This window comes from Rosa rugosa, chromosome 5 (assembly GCF_958449725.1).
Source record: "Rosa rugosa chromosome 5, drRosRugo1.1, whole genome shotgun sequence".
NCBI classification, from domain to species: domain Eukaryota; kingdom Viridiplantae; phylum Streptophyta; class Magnoliopsida; order Rosales; family Rosaceae; genus Rosa; species Rosa rugosa.
This window is the reverse complement of record NC_084824.1, coordinates 21,851,257-21,868,453: the sequence shown is the minus strand read 5'-3', so window position 1 is coordinate 21,868,453 and position 17,197 is coordinate 21,851,257. Positions and strand designations below refer to the sequence as shown.

General features: G+C 39.3%; 1 long non-coding RNA gene across 1 annotated transcript; it reads right to left on the bottom strand.

The window, feature by feature from the left end:
* Window positions 1–7,631: 7,631 nt before the first annotated feature.
* On the bottom strand, window positions 7,632–8,198 carry LOC133708116 (uncharacterized). Its single transcript, XR_009845578.1, has 2 exons — window positions 8,042–8,198; window positions 7,632–7,808 (listed from the first exon to the last, which is right to left on the bottom strand). It is a non-coding gene; the product is annotated as an uncharacterized LOC133708116 (long non-coding RNA).
* Window positions 8,199–17,197: the final 8,999 nt, after the last annotated feature.

Sequence of the window (17,197 nt, the reverse complement as noted above, 5' to 3'; positions counted from 1 at the left end):
GAAACATCATACTCTACAGGCTAAAAAACCACCTAACTACACCTGTTAGCGCTCATTAAGAAACTAACAAGCATAGCTCCCTAAAAAAATAGGGTATTATTAAAAATAAACATCTAAAAACTATCTAAATCCCTAGTAGCCCAAAATAGCCCAAAAGCATAGCAGCACCTAAGGCCTAGCAGACTTGGGCCTGCCTAGATCCAGCCATCACCTTCCTGAAATAGTGTCGTCGCACGCACACCATAGACGTCGTCGTCGCCATGACCACACCAAGAGGCACCTACAAACTTATAACAACACAGCCAAACCCGAAACTCGACCGATTTGGATCACCTGTGCTTCAATATGCAAGAATGAGAAAATTAGCACTAAGCAAGTTTGAAATTTGACCTTCAATTGACTATTGCTATACCTTTCTGGGAAATGAATGGCAAGTCAAGCTAAACTCGTGCTTTTCTTTGACCTATGAGCATGTTTGGGCATTCAAGATCATTTAGAGCCTCAAAACAGCATTTGAATATTTCAAGATTTTTTATTTTATTTATTTATTTATTTTATTTTATATTTTTAAAGTTTGGTTATTTCTTTTATTTTGGACACGAGGGCTTGATTGGACCTTTTGTTACCGCCGTAGGGTTTTTAAGTTGTATTTAAGAGACATCTTATGACCACTAAACTCTTATTTCATATTATCATTTTACCAATAAAATCGAGAAATTCTTCAATTCTTTACTGGACTCCAGATTTATTCTCGTATGGTTTATCGCAATTAAACTCTTGTTACTCTGGTTGCGTCATATTTGTTCTCCTAAAAATAAATGAAACCTTGGTATGCGAATTGCTTATATTTTAATAGACCCATTCTCGCATAATCAGAACGGAATCTGCTAGTTGAACTAGAAAATTAGTGTTTGGCTGCGACCTAGTTTGGGCTAGCAAACAATCTTTTCTGCTGATGTGATTGCGCGAGCGTGCCAGCACCATGGGTGTGATAGTTAGGGCGTCCCTTGACCTAACTTCTTCTTCAAATGATGTGGACGAGGATAGCATCAACCTCGTCACAAGGTTATTTTCTACGCCTTATGGATAAAGACTTTTGTTGTGATCACTTGCGTAACTGAATCAATACTCAATTTTGTAGGATGAGCAGAGCAATCACTGGGAAGTAGGAGAAAGCACGAGTTTTGCTAAAACGTGACTTTAGCTTCGCTGGTTTGCTGGGGCGTAACCCCAGCTTCGCTGGTTTCAACTAGGTTGAAGGTAAGTTGCTCTGGAGAGACTTTCGATAATCTGAGAGATTAGTTGATTGAGAGGTTGTGTGTTGTTGTCCCTTGAAACGTGGTATATATACCTAGGCTAGGGTTTAGGTAGTTCCTTACCATAGAAGGATTATTGAATGAAGATTCCTAATTGGTCTCTGCTACTTGAATTCTACTAGGGCTCGATTTCCTCGTGGATTCCAGAATGGGAGAAGCTGTAACCCAAAACCGTGGTAGTCTCATTTTTGGGCCACAGGTATCGGCCCGCTCTACTAAATCTTCTTTCGAATATTCATTCAAACAATTAGTGTGTTAAAATAATTCAGACATCCTTTTTCCTGGCTAATAAATCTCGATCTATTTTTTTTTGAAATGATCTCGATCTATTTCTATTGCTTGGAAACGTATGTCAGATACTAAACTCTTATTAAGTGAAGCTATAAGATAAATTGTTGGCAATGATAGGATATTCTTTTATGAAAATTTAATTGAGTTTATCATGTGTCTTCAACTAATTTTATCTCTTATCAGAAAAGTGTAAAACCATAGTTACATGCTCACAACATATGCACAACAATCATAAAAGGATCAAGGCTTACCTTCTGCAATTACTGTCATGGATTCCATCTTATGCAGCTGCTAAACACGATCACTGAATATGGTCTTCTGTTACTTACCAACTTGCTTCTCAATGGACAGAACAATATGCAATAGTCGTGGTAGTAATCAGGGACCAATTCATCTGTATATATATGAGACTTAAACCTCAAGAAGCTTCCCATTAAAGCATTCCTTGTCGGTTTAGGTTTCACTATTAGATTCCTAATGTATCACAACTTGTAGCCTTTCTTGTCGACTAAGCAATGGATTACTATCCTTAATGAATTGATACACTACTTCATTAAGTCACTAGTATTGATTTACTGTTTGTATCCATGTTAAACTAGGATTGATATTAAGCTAATCATCAATTACTTTATGATGATATGTGTTATGTCCATATTTGATCTTACAATCTCCCCCTTGGACTCACACATATCATGCTCGATGATTTGCACCAGAGAACATCAAAACCTACTTAACTTACTGAAGTGCGCGCCAGATAACAATCTCAAATCAAAAATCCATTCCAACATGGTCAGATCACAGTTACTTATGCAGAGCAAGAAACAGTATACATTTTAACAAAAATGCAGAGTTTCAAAACCACTAACACAAGCTTCTGCAATCCACATATGTTCAACCAGAAGTGATACAATATATGTTAATGTGTAACAACAAGTAAACATATATTAGGTCCTACTTTATGTTTCTAAAACCAGAAACTCAAGCAAATTCACTGAACACTGATGGCTTAAAAATATTGCTTGAACCTTAACATCATGCTTCACATGATTTAAGCCATCTGATAGCAAGTATAACTTTAAACACAAAATCGATAATTTTCAGAACATTCAACAAAAACTGTAGCAATAACCAAAATCTGAAAATACCTCAAAATTTATTAATAATAAAATCTGTCATTACAAATAAGTTGTGATAAATAAAGTTAAAAGATCACAACTAAAACATAAGAACTCAAAAAACCTTAGAATTTTAAATTGCTCCAACTGGATTAACTCTCTACTGAACCTAAGCATCTAGATTAGCTAAAACTCCAATGCTGGCTGTATGTTTCTGGAATGCTGCTACTGACGAGGCCTTGGTGAAGGGGTCTGCTAGCTGTGAATTCGTGTCAATGCTCAAAACAGCTATCTCACCATGCTTAACCCTTTCTCTAACACTGTAATACTTTAAATCAATGTGTTTAGAATTATTTGATCTTTTACTGTTCTTACTGAAGAAAACAGCTGCTTCATTATCACAATAAATCACAAGTGTGCCTGCCACAATGTGACTTAACACTTTGGTCTGCATCAAGAAATTCCTGATCCAAAGTCCTTCACACACAGTTTCATATACTGCAATAAATTCAGCTTGCATGGTGGAGGTTGAAACTAGAGTTTGCTTCATGGTTTTCCAAGCAACTGCACCTCCTGCTAGCATGTACACATATCCACAAGTTGACTTCTTGGAGTCTGGATAGTTCCCTGCGAAATCAGAATCTGAAAATCCAACGAGTTTCAGATCCTCCACTTGCCTATAAACTAGCATGTAATTCTTTGTTTTCTGCAGGTACCTCAACACTTTCTTCCCAGCTACCCAATGTTCATGGCCTGGATTAGACTGGAATCTCGATAAAATCCCTACTGCAAAAGACAAGTCTGGCCTAGTGTAGACTTGTGCATACATGAGACTTCCTACAAGTCTAGCATAAGGCTTTGACTCCATAATTTCTTTCTCAACATCACTATTAGGACTCTGCTTCTTGGTTAACTTATCACCTTTGGACATGGGAACTTCTCCAGCTGCACACTTTTCCATACCAAATCTCTTTAAAACTTTGGTAACATAATTCTGTTGAGACAAACCAAGTAGTCTCTGTGCTCTATCTCTTTTAATCTCAATACCTAGTACATAGGATGCTTCTCCTAAGTCTTTCATGTCAAAATTGTTTGACAGAAAGCTCTTAGTGTCTTTAAGTAGTTTAATGTTACTGCTAGCCAAAAGTATATCATCCACATAGAGAACTAGGAAAATAAAATTGTTCCCAACTGTCTTCAAGTAAACACACTCATCAACAAGATTCTCTGTAAATCCAAAAGTAGAAATCACATAATCAAATTTCTTGTACCACTGTCTAGAAGCTTGTTTAAGGCCATAAATTGATTTTCTTAACCTGCATGCTAAGTTTTCACTTCCAGCTTGCACAAAACCTTCTGGCTGCCTCATATAAATCACTTCATCTAGTTCACCATTCAAGAAGGCTGTTTTAACATCTATTTGGTGCAGCTCCATATCAAAATGAGCCACTAAAGCCATGATTATCCTAAACGAGTCTTTTGTAGAAACTGGAGAAAAAGTCTCAGTAAAATCAATGCCCTCCTTCTGTGTAAAACCCTTGGCAACTAATCTTGCTTTATGTCTCTCTACATTGCCATTTGCATCTCTTTTGGTTTTGAAAACCCATTTACAACCTATAGGTTTCTGATTAGGGTCAGGTTCAACTAATTCCCAAACTGCATTTTGGCTCATGGAATCAATTTCTGCTTCCATTGCTAGCTGCCATTGGTGAGATTCATTACTTTCAATAGCCTGGTTAAATGTAGTTGGATCATTGTCCTCTGCACAGTCCATTTCAATTTCTGCTTCTTGCAGATAAATAATGTAGTCACTATCTTTCCCCCCATAAGTTGGTTTTCTTGCTCTCTGTGATCTTCTAGGCTGAGGGTTGACAGGGACTTGATCAGTTACAGGGTCAGTTACTTGACCAGTGACAGTTACTTGGTTAGTTACTTGACCAGTGACATGGTCAGTTACTTGTCCAGCGACAGTTACTTGGTCAGTGACTTGACCAGTGACAGGTACTTGACCAGTTACATGACCGGTTACTTGATCAGGGACAGTTACGTGGTCAGTTACTCGACCAGTGACTCGATCAGTTACATCTTGTTCTAAAGGCAATACAACACTTATATTCTCATCCGACACAATTTCCTCAAAATCTGAGGTTAAATCCTCAAGGTTTGTATTGTGAACTTTTTCACTTAGAAACTTTACTTGATGTGTTTCAAAAATTCTAGGTGAATGATGAGCAGAATATAATTTATAGCCTTTAGATTTATCTGGATAACCTATAAAATAGCAACTAACTGTCTTACGATCAAGTTTATTCAAGCTTGGATTATAAATCCTAGCTTCTGCATGACATCCCCAAACATGGCAGTGATGAAGACTAGGTTTTCTGCCACACCAAAGCTCAAAAGCAGTCTTTTCTATAGCCTTACTAGGGGTCCTGTTGCAAATGTAATTTGCAGTTTTTAAAGCCTCACCCCACAGAAATTTAGGCAAACTTGTTGTACACATCATACATCTAACCATGTTCAAAAGAGTCCTATTCTTTCTCTCTGCAACACCATTCTGTTGTGGGTTATAGGGTGTTGTATATTGAGCTTTAATTCCATTGTCTTGCAAAAACAAGGCAAATTGACCCTTTTGTTGGCCGGATTCAGTGTACTTGCCATAGAACTCACCCCCTCTATCTGATCTTACTGTTTTGATTTTCTTTTCTAGTTGATTTTCTACCTCAGACTTAAAGATTTGAAAAGCTTTCAATGCTTGTGCCTTTTCTGAAAGTAGATAAACATAACTGTATCTAGAAAAATCATCAATGAATGTGATAAAATACACATTCCCACAGATAGTTTGATGCCTAAATGGTCCACATATATCAGTGTGTATGAGTTCTAATAAATTTTGACTTCTATATGCAGTCTTCTTTCTAGTATTAGTTATTTTTTCCTTAAAGCATTCAACACAGTCTGTTAGATCAGAAAAATCAAGTTCATTTAGGATGTTGTTTTTCACCAAAATTTTCAGTCTCTCCTTTGAAACATGGCCGAGTCTTCTATGCCATAAAAATGCAGACTTTTCATTTAGTTTGGTTCTTTTAACACCTGTTAAAGTGCTAGTACTGTTGGTGTTATTTTCAACAAGTAAAATTTCTTGTTGAGCCATTGAACAATTCAACTGTAAATAATCATTTATAATAACACCAGAACCAATTTGAACAGAATTTTTAGAAATAAGAATTCCATTACTATCCATAACAAGTCTACAACCAGATTTTACTAAAAGAGAAACTGAAACCAAATTCCTTCTCATGGAAGGTACATAAAAAACATTGTCCAGAACTAATAATTTTCCTAATCCTAAATCGAGCTTTAAGGTTCCAATAGCCTTGACTGCCACTCTCATGCCATTGCCTACACACATGTTCACTTCATCACTTTTTGGGATTCTCCTCCTTATGAATCCCTGCAAAGAATTAGTAATATGAATAGGTGAGCCTGAATCTATCCACCAAGACTGTGGTTCAACATTTATAAGATTAATTTCTAAGGAAAAAACTGTATTAGAAAAAATCTTACCCTTTTTGGCTAACCAATTCTTATAGCCAGTGCAGTCCTTTTTCATGTGTCCTACTCTTTTGCAAAAGTAGCACTTGAACCTGAATGGCCTGTTTTCCTTGGCCACTGCAGCTGTTGAACTCTTAGTTATGGCTTTGGTAGGCTTGAGCTTATTCTGGGGCTTTTTCCTTTTAGGCTTCTCAATGAGGTTAATGGTTGTAGCAGGTTCCTTTTCTTCCTTGATCCTAGATTCCTCATCCACACAGATGGATATAAGTTCATCTAGAGTCCAGTTTCCCTTTTGAGAGTTGTAACTGGTCCTAAGATGACTAAAACTGTTAGGCAAGGAATGTAGTGCATAATGCACTACCTGCTCATCCCTAACCCCCATCAAGAGCTCTCTGAGTCTGCCATTTATATTGATCATCTTCATAATATGCTCTCTAACTCCCCCTGAACCCATGTACTTCAAATCATGAAACTCCTTGGTTAGCCTAGCTGCTTCTGCTTTTTCACTTTCTTTAAACTTAGCACCTATGAGTTTCAGAAAATCTGATGCTAGTTCAGGCTCTTCTATACTTCCCCTGACAGTCTTAGACATAGATGTTCTGATGAGGTTCTTAGCCATTCTATTGGATCTATGCCACTTCTTGTAAAGGTCAGTATCTTTCTTGGTGCTCTTTTCATTTAACTCTTCAGGCTTATCCTCAGTAAAGCAGTAGTCTATGTTCTCATGCATTCCCATATAATTTTCCACAGAGTCTAGCCAAGCTCTATAGTTGGTTCCAGTTAACATCAAGACACTGTTCAAGTTCGTGTAAGAGTTACCTAAGGAGCAAAACAAAATTCATGTGAGTTCTCAATTTTGTAAAGAAAATTAATTTTAAGTTTTCTGTGTTTTATTTAGCTTTAAACAACCAAAACAAGAACATACAGAAAACCTAAACAATCCATACTTGCATTCATATCAGTCCATAACAAAAAACAATGTTAAGCAACACTTTTGAGCAGAAGCATAACATCCTGGAGTTCTTTATCAATATTAGGGGTGGGCGCGGGTCGGGTCGGATCGGTGTTGGGCCCAAACCGTTTCCGAACCGCCCATTTCGGTTGGGCCAAAAATCAAACCGCAGCCCGATTATTTCTGAGATGTACCGATATTTTCGGTGGGCCGAAATAGCGGTTCGGCCCAGTTCGGTTACAGTTTTTTTTAATGGGCTTAAATTATTTTATTTTTTTTAACAAAATTCTTTAAGTCAATTGTCCAATATCCAGGCCCAACTTCAATTTTCTGTTTTACACTTCAACAATAGATTAACTTAACACCAATTCTTCGGTAATTGTTTGTTTAGAACAATCTGGGTAAACTTGTGCAAGAACAAATCAACTTATTTCACAGATCAAAGGAAGCAAAGGATCATAGTTCATTAAAACAAATATAACAACAGAAATATATCAAAGGTTGGAGGACGACTTTCAATTCCCAGCTTCTAATCTCTTGGCTCCTGCGGATGAATAACACCTGTGAAAACCACTGATCCTGGTACAAACATACAAAAGTATTAGAGCATAAAACTTCACCACTGATCTCAATAGCCTAACAATCAAACTCTTAGTCGAACAACACTCATAAATATTCCTTTGTGCAGATCGTCTTTTCTTTGCAAATGAATATAATCAATCCTTGAATCCAAATCCTTACAAAGCAAACCCAAAATCATCCAATTAAAACCCAGATCTATAGCCTAGTTCATATTCAAAATAGAAGCTTACCAATAGATTTTGATGAAAATCCGACTCGCTTAATGATGACCTATAGATCATGAACATAAATAGTGACTAAACTTTTTGTTGTGGAAGATTTTTGTGAGAGAGAATGAGAGAATTGAGAGAAAAGGAATGAGAGGGTGAGAGAGAATGAGGGGACTGCTGCTGCTGCGAGAGAGAGAGAGATAGTGGCTGTCAGCTAGGGTTATTAGGTTTATATTAGGTGGTCAAGATTGTGTGTACAAAGGTCCATTGTAAACCAAACCTCCCCCACTAGTAAAGTGACAACACGTTAATAAAAAAGGTAATTGTGTTATAATTCGGTCAATTCAGTGTCAGTTCGGTCGGTGTGAAGTGTGAAACCGGTCCCGATCCGGAAAGATTCGGTGCGGTTCGGTGAATGTCATTTTAAGTGTATGTTGCAAGCGGTTCGGTCGCCGACCCGTTTTTCCGGCCCGGTTCGGCCGGTTTTTGAGTCCCGGGTCGGTTTATGCCCACCCCTAATCAATATGCCATATTTAATGAAAACAAGTTATCCAAAGGAATTTATCCACATCTTTAGACAGAAGAAAAATTTCTAAGTATCCGTATTTATTTTCATCAAGCATGCATACTGCTGTTTTGTATTCTAAAACCATACTTAACCACTTCTTTGGAAGATCAAATTGAAGCATAGTTTTAAAACACAAAACACAATTTCAGTTTTGTTACTCGATCAGGTACAGTTACTTAGTCAGTTACTTGACCAGTTACACGTACCTGATCAATGTTTTCTGCCAACATCAATGAAGGATGCTTTGTGCATCATAATCACTTATGCCAACAGAAAACCACAAAACATATGAGCTCTTTTACTTTATATTCTATCCAGATTCATCCTTGTAAGAAAATTAAGCTCTTGTATCTGTCAACTTTAACAATGTGTAAATAATTTCTGGGAGATTTTTGTTCTTCATACAATTTTACACAATCACAGATACAATACCATATCATCAATCAACTGAACATGCATATCAATTCACACATACACATTGAAGCACAGACAATTGTTTCGATTCCAAGAATCCACAGAACAATCAAGAAATTGTAAATTTCATCCGGTCACCATCTACTCTAACCTAACGCACGCCGGGAATGCTTCTAGGGTTCTTGAGCACAATCAAAACTTAATTATCATGCTATGAATCGAAAACAATTTTCACAGAAAAACCTGTTTTTGCTTTTTCCCCAATTTGCTGCTAAAAAAAAAATTATAGCGGAAGCGTGAATTTTATAATTAACCAGATGCAACAGTCGACTTTAAGTAACTTACCTTGATCAGGTACCTGACCAGTTACTTGGTCAGTTACTTACTTGGTCAGGTACCTGATCAGTTACATGACCAGTGACTTGGTCAGTAACCTGATCAATTACTTGACCCGTAAAGCAAAAACCCTTAAAAAAAAAAAAATTATGTTTGTTTTGCAAAACCCTAAAACGATTTTTCATATTTGTGAGCCTATGCTCTGATACCAATTGTAAAACCATAGTTACATGCTCACAACATATGCACAACAATCATAAAAGGATCAAGGCTTACCTTCTGCAATTACTGTCATGGATTCCATCTTATGCAGCTGCTAAACACGATCACTGAATATGGTCTTCTGTTACTTACCAACTTGCTTCTCAATGGACAGAACAATATGCAATAGTCGTGGTAGTAATCAGGGACCAATTCATCTGTATATATATGAGACTTAAACCTCAAGAAGCTTCCCATTAAAGCATTCCTTGTCGGTTTAGGTTTCACTATTAGATTCCTAATGTATCACAACTTGTAGCCTTTCTTGTCGACTAAGCAATGGATTACTATCCTTAATGAATTGATACACTACTTCATTAAGTCACTAGTATTGATTTACTGTTTGTATCCATGTTAAACTAGGATTGATATTAAGCTAATCATCAATTACTTTATGATGATATGTGTTATGTCCATATTTGATCTTACAAAAAGACATCAGATAGACAAAGAGTTCGTGGTTATATCATATTATTGTGAATGAAAGCTTTTATTTCCTAACGTTGTTCAAAGAATCACTTCAATTTCTCCTCAGACAAATTTGTTTGGCATTTAGCTGGAGATGGCAAGTTTTCTAGTAAATCTGCTTCATTATGACAATCACATCATACTCTTTCGAATTCGTCATACTTATTCCAAACTTCTTACCAAAATGTGGTCTCAACATTCCAAATCTAGTTCGAGATATTTGTAGTCGGGCTGCGCTTCATCTTCTTCAATTTCAAGTACATGCATTTATCGTAAGCTCAATTTTGTTGTATATGCACTCACTTTCTTTACGCATTGGAAGGATCTTTCTACTTGTTCTCATTCTCTCCCCCGAATGCTTGTCAACTTTGAATTTTGATCAATTACATTATGGTTGTGTTAGAGCGAGGTCTTAGGTTGTAATATAATTTATTTTTGGTTACAAGTTTATATATATTTTTTTTGAATGAAATTCAACATTTCTCATTAATAGTCTCAAGCTAGAGCAGTACATTACATATTTTTCCACTATCTTGAACAACAGAGGGCAAATAAGAAAAGGTGGTATATATATCTAGTACCACTCATTAAGGAATCGAACATCCATGCTCACTTATTCTAAACAGGCCTATCTTACTATGATCGAAACGATTGCATAGTAAATAAGCATAGTACATAAAAGACTTAAAAAGAAGGCTAAAGAAAAGCCTTAAGAGCCCATACCCTCCACCAGGATCCCATAACCGAAACCCTAGTAAGCTGGAGCTCACCTGTTTGGTCCAAACTTGGGCCAAAATCCACAATCTTGATACCCAATCTGTTTTGAGCACCCAAAATGATCTAGGCACCCAAAGCATCCTAGAATTGGGCTGCAAACTTGACCTGGGCCATACAGCAGATTTGGTCCGCCCAATCGAGTTGGGCCTCGAAACTGATCTTGGCACCCAACCCAGAATGAGCATACCTACTCCTGCTCCGATCACTGTCACGGCCTCCACCTCCTTCGCACATACAAGATGCAGGCCATCCCGTCTCCCACCCGGATCCACGACCAAATTCAGATCTCGCAAAACTCTAATCCAACACCGAGAATCAGCAAGACTTTCGTCCACCTTGAGACGCTCCCGACGCGGCCGAGACCAACCACCGTCATCAAACTCTTTTTCCTCTACAAGTTTGCTTCAGCGATGAACCGCCCGCCTCACCATTTTCCTCAGATCCCAGAGCTCGATGAAGCCAAAACAAGGCCTCCTCAAGTTCAAACCCGAGGGCTAGCCTCCTATCCACCCCCATCTTGAGGCAAGTCGGAGATCCGATTCATCAGAAATGGCAGATGTAGGAGCACCATACCGCCAATTGCCGCAAACTTTACTTGCTTCTAGGAGCAAGCCATCGTTGCCGCTTGGAGGAAAGCGCACGAGGCTCATCCTTGGAGGTCTGCCGCCGATGCCTTCTTGGTAGTTTCCACCTCTCTCCCCAACGGGTAAAGAGTTGGCATAGATTGAGAAAGTGATTGACGATAAACATCGCCATTGAAGCCTCAGCCTAGGGCGGCTAGGGTTGAGAGCCATGACAATATTTCTTATTGTTCATTACAAGTTTATATTTTCTTTTGTAGGCCGAACCAAATAAAAAGCGCCTCTACTTTTCCAACTGAAAAAAACCAATGAAAATCCCGCCTCACATATGGCTTACTTTTCTCAGTGTTACCTAGATTGCGGGTCGTAGTGGTACAAGTACGCGGTACGCTAGTTACTTTGGTACGCGGTACGGTCGGAGTAGGTTGCTTAATTTTATTCACTTTACTTTTATAATCACATTTTTAAATTGCATTTAGTAAATTAATAAGTCATTGACAGAACCAATTAACTGAATTTGTGTATGACAAATAACAATAATTAGAAAGAATTTAATGACCAATATATGAAAGAGAGGAAGATAATGGTGCCTTCAAATTTGAATTAAAAAGAAAAATACAAAAAGAGACGTGAGAAAGTCAAAAGACTGATTTGGGAGTCATCAAACTTTTGCGTTGAGGACGAAAGCAATCTAATCACAAGGAAGAAATCAATGTTCTTCAATAACACAAGAAGATATCTTGGGTAAACATAGCTTCAATATCAGATCACCAAACACAGCGATCCAGTTCGCCAACGCACCACGATCGGGATCGATCGATCCGGAATGCGGGTCGCAGGGGAGAGGAGCAATCCCGCCGTTAATGCACGCCAGTCTTAATTTCAAACACGCTGCTCCGACCAGTCTCTCTTGTACGCTAGAATTCATGACCAAACCCTCCTCCATTGATAGCCACTCCTACTACAAGTCTACACCAATCCATTAACCAGTGGTATTTGATAGCCAGCCACCTCTACTACACCAATCCATTAACCATTTCTCATCCATCCCTCTTATCTTTTTCCTCCAGTGGCTTCCACCACCAAAGAGAGATAGCTTCAGAGGTCCCCAATCTCATCAAGCATTACAAAGATAGCACAGTCGAACGCTTTTTCGGTTTTCCGTACATCCCCCCATCTCTTAATGATCCCCAAACCGGTGTCTCCTTCAAAGACATCACGTCGGGGATTATGATGCCAGAGGACTTCGAGTAGTCGCCGCTCCAGTCGCCTCTGATTCCATTGAAGAGGAGAACTAACGCAGTGAGCAGGTGGAGCACCTCACTGGATTCATTTCCTTCTGTTTCTGGATTTGTTTGTAGAACATGAGAGAGGAAGAGGTGATGGATTGGTGATCCCATAAGCTGACAAATTGAGTGGCTGACATTTTGCCACCTCACTGGGACCCACTCAGCAAACTAATGAGACACTGGGTGTGGTGACCCGAGAGGGGGTCTCACAGCGCCGCGACCCCGAGCCAATGAGGAACCGACATGTCACGAATGACACCCCGATAACTCATCAACCCGAAATCGTAAGGCCTTTTGGGTTTAGATTGTTGGTTTACAAAACACTTTCTTGGACAAATCATTCTAGCAACTGAACAACATATTTTCAAAATCATTCTAGCAACTGAACAACATATTTTGAAATGGGCTATGCCTTTTGGGCTTACAATCGGAGCCCAATTTAGAAGGGAAATCACTACGTAACTACAAGTGCGAGAGACGCGCCCCAGGGTTACAGGCCTCTCGAAGTTTTGGTAAACGAGTAGGAAATAAATAAAAAGTAAATAAACAAGCTACTTCAAAATCCGATAAAGGACCAAAACCTTCTTTTGATAAATTAAAGAAGAATGCGCCAAGCCGGGCCATGTGCCTCCTCTGTACGCTCCCCGACCACATGCTCGAAACCTGCACACTGTTGTAGGGGGGAGCTTTCGTCCTCGCATGCCCAGTAGGGGCCGACCCAACCATGTTAGATTTGAAAAATAATATACTTGAAAATATTTACTACATAATATTGTGCACGTTTATCGAAAATACTTTAAAAATAGGCAACCACAAACATTTGTTCTCTTTTATAAAACATATGCAGCATGCTTCACACAACTTGGAGCTCCAAGATACTTACCTGCCGGTTAAACTCAAACAAATCGGTGACCGACCTGGTTCGTCATCCATCGAGAACCGACCAACTACACTGTAGTACTTCTGACTACAAGTAGCGAAAGTGTCCATTTCCTGGCCCTGGGTCTCCTATGACTGGTTCACTGTCTGTACTCACATTTCCTCGACAAACATAGGAGCACGGCCCCCTCCGGAGGTTCACGGTTATCGACACCGTGGGATCCCTAGGAATCTACTCGTCTAGGTCCCATTCACTTTCAGGTCACAAGTACAAACATACAATGGGGTACAGTATCTCAACATACAAGTCTAGCCTCGGTTTTCGTAATCAGTAAATATCAGTTATGGAAACACAGATATCACGAGGCATCGACTAATGAACAACCAAAAACGTATTTACAGGCAACATACTATTTTACCAGTGCATTCCACACACAGAAAATCCTCTACCAAAAAAAGGGACAGCTCACCCTACTTGGATATGGAGTGCTCGTCCACAATTAGCTTCGTTTCCGACTTTTGATACTTCTTCCAATTTCACGTGCACACGCTCGAGTCCTTTATAATGAAATTAAACCAATAAGTAACTTGACGTCATAATAACTCAACTAACCGAGCAACCAAAGCATTTATTTAATTTTCCTTAAAGTCCATCGGATTATCCTTTTGTACATAAAATCTTTACCCATTCCCAAACAATCCAAATGGCATAGCATTTGAATCATTTCGGATATGGTGATCAAACTTAGCACTTGTGTCTATTAAACATAGCTCAGCTCAACTTATTTGACCTTTCCTTATTTAGTATTCGTTCGACAAGAAAAACAAAGAATAATTTACCATTCCCGAATGACTTTGCTTATTATGTTCATTCCGGGATGTGGTAACTGTTTGGCTCCAATTTTGTTGCAGCTGGTCAACAGTCTCTTTTCTGCGCGGGCGTGCCAGCACCGTTCGGGTGCGGTCGTCGGGGGTGTCCCTTGACCTAACTTCTTTCAAGCAATTGTAGACGAGGAGAGCACCAACCTCATCGTGGGATTCTTTATGCCTCGTGACGAGGACTTTTACTGAGCTTCTTGAAAATCACAATCGATACTCGATGTTGTAGATCGAGCAGAGCGAGAACCACTGGGAAGTAGAGAGAACTTGCTAAAGCGTGACTTTAGCTTGGCTGGTTTGCGAGGGCGTTACCCTTACTTGGCTGGTTCCGTAACCGTTGTGGTCGTGGTACTACAATCGGCTCCCGAGGAGACTAGGACCGAAGTACGTTGACAGAGGGTTTGGTGGCACTGAAAGTCGGCTTCTGAGAAGACTGGGACTAGGAGTGTGATCACCGGTAAGAGAAAGAGAAGGAGAGGAGTTGCTCTTAGAGAGGTTTGCTCTAGAGAGAACTTAGATCATCTTAGAGATGTTTGTAGAGTGAATTGTGTTGTCGTTCTTTTGAAGAGTGAATTGTAACCTCTATTTATAGGCTACCATGCCAAGGTGTTTACCATTAAACAAATTATAGTGGAGCATTAATTGGAAATAAGAAATGATGAATTTTGGAGATAAGGAAGCATAATTGAAGATCAAGCATGATGAATTTCGGAGATAAGGAGGCATAATTGGAGATAAGGAATGATGAATTTTGGAGATAAGGAAGCACCTTCTGCTCCTTTATTCCTTCAATTTTATCTCCATCAAGCACTCAGTTTTTGACCATGACTTCTTCATAATAAATGTTCCACTTTGAGTGTAGATCACCCTGATAAAATTTCAGAGCTTTTCATATAGTGGTTGGTCAAAAAAAGCTGCTGGATGGAGATAAGGAATGATGAATTTTGGAGATAAGGAAGACTTTCTGCTCCTTTATTCCTTCAATTGTATCTCCATCAAGCACTCAGTTTTTGACCATGACTTCTTCATAAGAAATGTTCCACTATGAGCGTAGATCACCCTGGTCAAATTTCAGAGCTTTTGATATAGTGGTTGAGCCGAAAACGCTGCTGGACCTCTTACAGGTCCAGTTTTCCAAGCCTCTCTAGACAAGGAAATTGGACTGATTGTTTGAAGGTCTTTCACTCAAAACTAGCTCTGGCACTCTTCATAAGAAATGATCCTTGGGCTTTCTAGATTTAATCTGGAAGGTTTCAGCTCATTTGAATTTCGTTTGGTTAGTCTGCCGCCCCTCCTTCCTTGTTTAGCTCGGTTTCTCCTAGCCGAAGTAGGAAAATGTGCTAAAGTTGACTTATTTCCATGCTTCCATCATTTCTTTTTCTTGCAGCTCGCATAATCTTCCATAGTAGGCTTTATTTAGCCTCTAAATAATATATTTCGAACTTGTCGACAATATATAGCTTGAGCCACTGACTTTGGCTCAATTTCTCCAAGACACGCCTTGTCACGCCAAAATGCTCATTTTGGGTCCAAACAGTAACTAAGAAAGTACTTTAACTGTTACTATTTCATTAACTTTAATGGAAAATCCCTTCTTTTAACTTTATGGCATAAAGTTCCCTATTGATACCCATTTCTGCCTCGATATGGCAGTATCCATATCTCTTTTCTTTTTTTTCATATCAACACTTCTTTGAAAGAGCCCACCGACCATTACTACACTTCCAAAATTTACAACAGATTCACTCCTTTAATTAAACAAAACCAATCCTCTAATTTCTATAAGCTCATTTACACTCGTTCATTCAGGCCAAGTTTCCGACATAACTGATATTGCACAGAACCAAGTTTCGTTTCGCGTATTCAATAAAACCACATCTTCAATTTACATAATCAGACCAAGGCAATACATATCTAAGATACCCAGACCCTTACCACAACTTCTTTTCCAAATAGAAACCAATTCCACGTAGCTGCATCTCATCTCTTTTAACCTTTCGGATCCTAGCAGGTAAAACACAATCAATAATCAACCCATCACCAATCTTTGTATCCAAATCAGAAACTGCAGAATGTCCTTACCATATCTGAATTCGATCAAAGCTATCCCAATAGCTCATCTTCTCCGAAACTCCACATCGCAGAAATCCAAGAACCTCATTTCAAAATTAAATGACAGTGGGTTAGGGTTTCTCAATCCAATTCAAACCAGAGGCCTCAAACACAGAGAGGTGACGAAATTACGTAACGAAGGAGGTCGGGAAGTCCGGCGGTGATGCACGACGGCGCTAGGTCAGCTCACATGCCGTCGCCGGAGCGTGTGAAGCCTTTAGTCGGAATCGGAGGTCGGCGTCTCGGGAACAGGTGCGTAGTAAGGCGCTGAATCAATTTATGGAGGTAGTTTAGCTCGATTTGGACTGGAGGTTGGAGAACGAAGACATGCAGAACTAGCTATGAGTTCCGGCGAGCTCGTACGACGGTTTTCCGGCTTCGGGATTTAAGGCATGGTCTCCTTAAGGCTTGGTGCTTCAATTTCTGATAATGGTGGTGTGAATCAGTGACTGGAGATCGGAGGATTAAGGAAGGCAGTGGTGTCGCAGGTTTGGTGGTCGTGTGTGGAGGCTGGAGACGATGCATGGCGGTGCTGGGCTCGGGTTTTGGTTGGATTTGGGTGTTGGATCGATTAAAGGTGGCAGTGTGGTGAGATAGTGGCCGGAGATAGTGT